Consider the following 7,546-nt stretch of genomic DNA (forward strand, 5'->3'; position numbering starts at 1 on the left):
GGGGGTTGGGGGGGGAGAGATGCGAGCTGAGGTAGCTGGCCATTCATAGCCGGCCCTGCAACCCCACTTCCCGGGTTCGAGTTTTACTTTCGCCACTTTACCGACCTCGTGACCCCGGACAAACCCTTAACCTCTCAGTGCCTCTGGTGTCTCATCTGCGAAGCGGGGTAGTAATGGTACCGAGTTTAGGGGGTTGTCGTGAGAACTGAGGGTAATAACACATGGAAAGGTGTCTGTAGATGTGACCCTGACCAGTTGTCGTTATTCCTGGGTTCTCGAACTTGGCCTCGAATCCAGTGGCCCGGTGATCGTGTGAGACTTCGCCTGGGGCGTGGGGGCTTTGGAGAGGGGAGGGGGCCTTCTTTCCGGCCCCTCGGCTCTTCCCCCTGAGAATGGAGAAGGGCGGGGGATGCCTTCTGCCCATTGAGCGGATGCGCGGAGCGAGTCCGCGCAGCGAGCGCGCAGGGCCCTGGAGCGGGCGCTGCGCAGCGAGGCGGCGGCGAGGGCGTCCGGGGCGCTGTCTGGCTTCCCCGCGCCGGCTGCCATGTCCCTGCTCGGAAATTTACCGCCACCGCCGCCGGTTGCCCCGGGAGTCTGCGGTACCCAGACGTGGGGGCGGGAGCGAGCGGCCCCCAGACCTGGCCTCTTCCCACTGAGCTATTTACGCTTGCTGGGGGATCGATACTATTGATGAATCCATGTAAATGGTAATGTGGCTGTCAGGCCCTGGTGAGGGATGGAGACCCCTCGTGGGTCTGCGCGCACCCCCCCTCCCTCCTCCGGCCAGGGTTTGGCTACGTGGGAAGGATTTATTTGGCATAATCTGCTCTTTTCCTCCAATTAATAACACTCATACGAGGCGCCTGAAGATTTCTCAGGCTCTGCAAATGCTGGAAAGCCCCACGTTGGGGCCGGTTGTTTTCCCGGCGGAGGGGGTGCGGGTTGGCGGCCGGCGCTCACCCGCTGGCTGGCGCGTGGGAAAGCCGCCCCAGGAGTCCCGGCCCCCAGCGGCTCGCCATTCAGCCTGGATGTGGAGGCTGGCCCGGTCCCCCCAGACCCCCACTGCGAGGTGGGGCTGCGCCTGGTTGTTTGTTCCCGCCCCCCACCTGAGGCCTGTGGGTGGAGAAGTTGGTGGTTCACTCAGATTTTTTTGGAGGGGGGTCCGCACCTCCGCCTAACACAGCTTGAGGGGGCTCTTGTCTGTGAGAAGCAGGAGAGCGGGGCTGTCACCCTCCCTCCCCCCAGGAGCTCTCCAAGGCAAAAATCCCCACCTTCACTGCTGCCCCTGGCAGTAGGGGTTCGAGAGCCTGTGTGTGCGTGCGTGTGTGCGCGTGTGCGTGTGTCCCTACCCATCCCTTCTTCTCTATTTCCTCTTCATCCTCAAAGCTCACAGCAGCCTCCCCAGGTGATACCTCTGAGACTGGGCTCCTTGCAAGGGGAACAGCTGAGCTCGCAGGAGCTGGTAATTCCTGCTCCAGGCACCCAGGGGAGGGGACCAGGAGGGGGCCTGAGCCTGGGCTGCTGCCTCAGGAAGACCAGGCCACTGGTGTTATCTTAAAAGGCCTTGTCCCGTAAGTGGGAATGGGGGTTCCCAGGGAAGCAATGCTCAGAAAAGGTCATCTGACGTCCTTTGAGGGTCCTGGTGCTAAGGAAGAGACTTTACAAACAACCTTAACTTTTGGTCTAGGAGCTGGAAAATACTGTGCGTGTGTATCTAATGCAGTAATAATTACAGCCAACACACACGCAAAAAGCACTCACTATGTGCCAGGAAAGTTCAGCAGCCAACAGGCATCCACTTGTTTACTCTTCGTTAGCACCCTGTGAGGTCAGTGCTATGATGTGACCCCATTTTACAGATGGTGAAATGGAGGCACAGAGAGGTTAAGTGACTTGCCCAAGATCACACAGTTTGGATGTGGTGAGACCTGGGGTTATTCAAGGTCATCTCAGTGCAGCAAGAATTTACTGCAGACCTGCTCTGTGCAGCTGCTCTAGAGGATAGAATCAAGAAATTATGTTTCTTATTTGAACACCTAAAGATATTTGCCCCTGGGGGCAGGATACAGAGAACTTGTTCTCTCCGGTATTTGAGGAGGGAGACAGCGCCAGAGGCAGGCCTGGCATTTCTTTGAAGTCTCATTTTATCTTAAACATTCATGCAAATTTGGCATTCCTTTTGGCGACAGGGCTGTGTTTATCTGGAAATGAAAACATGGCTTTGAATTATTTAGCATGGCGGAAAGCTGGGCTGCAGAAACCTGCACCAGGTGAGCGCCACGCTGGCCTGCAGCCCTGGGGGCCTTTGCAGCTGGAACCTTGACAGGTCCTGGGAGGACACTGCTTTTCCCATTTTCCAGATGAGGGCACAACACAGGTCAGGGGGGCCAGGCTAGCCCAAAGTCTCACTGTGGTGTGACTTTTGCTTAAGATGATTGAAATCATCCTGTCATCTCTATTTAACGGCATGACCTACTCCTACCTACTGCTACGGACCTGGAGGAAGGGTCTTTTGGTTTGCAGACCAGTAAAGCGTCATCCCAAACACACAGGAGAGTGCAGGCCGGCGGTGTTTAGTTAGCAGTCTGCACGATGGCAGCCGCCGAGCCTTGTAATTTCCCAGTTTAGCCACGGGCAAGCGGCGAGCCTACGGGGGCCGTCCGTCCCTGCTTCTCTCAGAGTCTGGGTGTCCTGGTCTATAAAATGGTCGCATCGCCACAGCCTGCGGGGTAGTGGAGAGGATCAAGGGGCAGAAAGCGTGAGCGTTGGCAAGTTACTTACCTTCCCTGAGCCTCTCTAAGATGGGGCTGCCGACGATGATGGCGATGCCTCTGACTTGGTTGGCAGGATCCAGTGTCATGACGTATGTCACAGGAGCTGCTGCTCTTTTGGCTCAGCCCTCTGGAGAGCGATGGCTTGCCTATAGAATTTGCCCAACCCAGATCCTCACGCACGGGCTGGTGGGACACGACCCCTTCCTCCTTCTCAGGGGCTGCTGGGAAAGATGCTGTAATGGAACCGTCTCTTCGCCTGAGCCTCAGGCCTGGGCTTATTGCGCACTCGCCTCCCGTCCAGCTGGGCGGCGCTTCACAGATGTGCTCAGCTCCCTTCTCTGAAGGCTGAGGTTGTCCGTCCGTGCAGGACCCGGGAGGGCTGGGGCCGGGCCGCCTGGAGAGTGGGGGTCAAAGCTGGTGGGGAGGACAGAGGGGACCTCCTGGGGGACGGTTCTAGAGAGGGCTCCTTCGAAGTCAGGCTCGGGTTCAAATCCTGCCTCCGTCGGCTCATAAGTCGAGTGACGTCTCCGACCTTCGGGCCTCAGTTTCCTCATCCTTAAGGCGGGGAAAGAGGGCCGTTGGGAGCTGTGCCGTCCAGTCGCTTTCTCTCGATGGTGGGAAATGTTCTAGATCTTTTCTGTCCCCTGCCGTAGCCACCAGGCCATGTGGCCGTTGAGCACTGGGAATGGGGCTGGCGTGACTGCACTGGTAATTGTTTCGTTTTAATTAACTTGAATTTGAACGGACACATGTGGCCATGGCTCGTGGCTGCCCGATCAGATGGCGCAGGGGTGGATGATGGACAGATTGCGCGTGGGAGCGGGTCCGGCTCGCAGCATCTGCCTTTCCTCTGCCTGGTGTCAGTGTAGCGCGGTCACTTTGGCAGACCCCCCCACCCCTCCGCCGCAGACCTGTGTCCCAAAGCCCAGGGCTCCCCAGTGCTGGACCAGGCTCCTCCGCCCTTTTCGACCCCGCTTTGCTGACATCTCCAGTCTCTCCACCCTGTCCCGTCCCATCGGCCTCTGGAGCAGCTCCGTCCAGGAGACCGTTGTGCTGCGGAATATTCTAGATCCGCCCCGTCCAACACCATCTCCGTAGCCCCACGTGGCATCGAGCACTTGACGTGAGGCTAGTGCAGCCGAGGAATGGAATTTTAATTTTTACTTAATTTTAATAAATTTAAATAGCCCAGGTGGCTAGTGGCCACCATCCCTATCGGGCAGTGTGGCTTCAGTGTCTCACCTGCTCTGCTGACTCAAGGCCAAAAGCCATTTTCAGGTGCTGGCCTTCTGGGAAGCCTTTGCTCAGTGTCTGTACTTCCTTCCCTGAGCGTCACCTCTCAAGCACAGGAGGCTTAGAGAGACTATTGTCCCACCCCCTTGTGTGTCTGGGGAAATCTGTGGCCTTCACAGCTTCTGTCTCCTGGGGCAGGTGCACACGGGTGCAGTGTCCCCATTGAGATGCTCTGGCCATATGCCCACCTTAGAGGAACTTGGATGTGTGCGTTCCCTTTAAAAACGAGGGCCTAAATAGTGCCACACCACATGCCCTAAATTGTAAGACATCTTGGAGTTCATTCTGGAACAGAGCAAGGGGGTCCACGAACTGCGACCAGATCCAGCCCACTCCTGATTTCATGCAGTATATGGGCAATGGCTTTTACATTTTTTTGTGGTTGGAAAACATAAAAAGAAGAGAATTTTGTGACATGTGAAATTATACGAGATTCAAATTTCAGCGCTGGCGAATTAAGCTCTATTGGGACGGAGCCCTGCCCATTCCTTCCCTCTGTGTGACTGAGGAGCCGTGACAGGAAGTGCAGTTCTGGCCCCGAAGGAGGGTTGTCTCGTTCTTTTCAATTCAGCGTGACCTTCCAGGGTTTTCACTGTGGAGGGGATGGGGGCCGAGAGAGGAGTGTGAGTTTGAGGGTCACACTGTGAGGACCCCTCCTTCTGGCCCGGCTCACGGCTCTCGCCGAGTTGCGCGATGCTCATGGTTGGTTATCATTTGCTGTTGTAGATTGTAGCAGGAAACGGGCAGTGGTTAAGGCCTGGCTGACCTTTGGCAAGAGTTTTGGCCTCATATGATGCCTGAGGCTAAAATCCCTCCTGTACAGTGCATGCTTCAGTTCTCACAATTTTTGCAAAGTTACTTATAACTCATCCTGTTGCCCTCTTTGCTTTGGCTGGTAGGAAGCTCGGAGCCAAATTTACAGCGTGCCTTCAGCAGGCTGGTCTCGTCTGTGTTTTGGTTTTTCGTAATTCATCCTGATTTCAGATTAGTTTGTCCCTGATTTTTTTTCCCTTTGCTTTGACCTTGCTGTCTGATTTTATCTTATCGTTTGCATTCCAAAAGTTTTTCCGCTCCAGAGGGGCGGGCTGGAGTGGGGCAGACGAGTGAGCAAGAGTAAAGAAAACACCGTGCAAGGTGTTTCTCTGCCTGTTACCCCGAGCGCCTGTGGATGGTGGCTGGGTGGTCTCTGGACAGAAGATTCCAGGAGGGACCCAGGCCTGGCCCGTGGAGCGTCCTCACCAAGGTCAGTGCCGGATCTTCGGATGTCCATCTTGGGCCAGTCTTGGGAAGGTGACAATGAGTGACTCGGACCTTGAAAGATGTCCCTGTTGGAGGCCTGTGTTCCTTGAGAGCCACTTGGCTTGAGGGAAGGCCCTTGGAGTGGGGCTGGTGACGAGCTCACCCGGGGTGGAGAGTCACTCAGCCTGTTCCATATCCGGGACCGAAGGCCAGGGGTCTTGGATGGTTGCAGTGGCGACCCTGCAGGTGTGTCCACACCGGGGGACCAACCTGGACGCTGCGCTGGTGCTTTCGGATGTGTCTGCTTCCCTCTGTCGACCTGGGATGTTTTCTTTGAGCTGAGAAGGAAGCGGGGGAGAAAGGGAGCCCGGGACAGGCTGTTGGGAGTGGAATCCGGTGAGACCTACGACCGTGCTGGGGGCCGGGAGGCTCCGGGGCGCATGGGGGCCAGTCTCTCTCAGGCGCCACCTCGCACCTCCCCGGGCTGGCCTGGTTTCTGGTGACCAGTGTTTGCGTTTCGGGGCTTGTGAACCCGGCTCAGATGAGCCACGGGTCTGAGTCCTGTGTCTGCCTCTTGCAGGCTGTGCGTACGGTGTAGGACCCGCACCGGAGCCTCTGTGCAGTGCTCCCCGGCTTCCCCAGCCGTGAGATGGGGCGACGGATGACACGTGAGCTCGGAGCACGTGGCGAGGCACGGGGAGCTGAGGGGACATTTGAGGCACGCGTCAGGCTGTGTCCCGGCCCCTCTCCCCTCTGTCCACGGCTCACAAACCCAGAGAGCCGCCCCTTGGGCCAGGCAGACCTCCTCAGTCCTCGTTGCTCATGGAAATCCCAAAGGGGTCTCGAACCCGATCTGTCCCCACGAGGCCCGGGGTCCTCCTCCCTCACCCCAGACCCCCTGTTGGGCTTCCTCCCAGAGTGTGAGACAGAGGCCAGAGATGTGGGGGTCGTCCAGTGCCCGCATAGCCTCTTCCCGGGTGTCCCGAGTCAGGCCTGCTCCCAGGCCCCTCTCTGCACGGAGCTGCTGGGGAGGCCACAGCAGGCCAGTGACTTGACCTCACTCAGGGCCTCGCAGGGCGTCTTACCACTTGCACAAAGTCTGGACCCTTCTCATTGCCTTGGAGGCTGATCTGCCTTGGCCGGCTCCCCTGCAGCCACTATGTGCTACGTTGGCGTGACTTCTGGGCAGGCCAGTCTGGAGGAGAGGGGAGGGGAGGCGGTGGGTGGGGAGAGGCGTTTTCTTTGCGGCTCAGGGGGACCTCTCTGGGAGATGCTGTCAGCTAGAAGTCCCAGAGGCCAGGCCCCACAGTGCCTGTGGGGAGGGCGTGCCTCGGAGGTCCCCGCTTGTCCCCACCCTGAACACACAGACCCTCTGGGAGCATCGCCTGGTGTTGCCGTGGTGTCTCTATGGCCATGGAAACTGCCCAGCACCCGGCCCTGCTTGTTAGGCTAACGAGACAAGCCCCCTCTGGGTCAAGGGGGGCTAGGGACATGCTGACCCATGCCCCGGGGCCTGGCTGGGCGTCTCCGCCAGGCCACTGGGCCCGGATGGAGGTGGGGGCCCCAGAGTAGGTGTTGAGGAGCCCAGTGGAATTCAGGAACCCCTCCAGGGTCTCGGGCCAGGTCCGTGGGGTTTGGGTGCTGGTGGGAATGATGTGTGGGGTGATTCCGGGTGACTCAGTGGGAGGATGTCAGCAGTCTGTGCCCTCAGCTTCCCTTTCCGATCTGCTCCCCGTGCTCATGCCGCCCCCGCCACGCTGGCCTCCTTGGTGCTTCCTCCGAAGTGACAGACACTCCAGGAGCAGGAGGGACGGGGTCACGTAGACAGTGGGTTGTCTCCACGGCCAGTGACCTTGGAATCAGGCAAGCACAGGGTCTTGGTCTTGAGCTGGGGCCGTGGGTGAAGGACACAGAGTGTTGAGAGGGACCGGCAAACTGTAAAAGGCTGTACTAGAGGAAAAACAAAATGAAAAAAAAAAAACCCATCGAAAGCAGACGGCCACTGGGAGACGAAAGGGTGGCGTGAGGTAGGGACCTTGGTCTGTGTGTTCGTTTTTCCTTTTTTCTTAATTTCTTCAAATCTGATGGGAGTAGCTAACCCCAAGGAATGGCCAGGAAAAAAAAAAACTATGTCCCCAGCCTGACTGACCCCCACCCATGATGAGCCACGGATGATTCTCCCAGGGCGGGGTCTCCCGGGCCACGGCCCTGTGCCCAAGGGGCAGGTGTTCCAGATTCTC

The sequence above is a fragment of the Pteropus alecto genome, unplaced genomic scaffold, assembly GCF_000325575.1.
Source record: "Pteropus alecto unplaced genomic scaffold, ASM32557v1 scaffold213, whole genome shotgun sequence".
Lineage (NCBI taxonomy): Eukaryota > Metazoa > Chordata > Mammalia > Chiroptera > Pteropodidae > Pteropus > Pteropus alecto.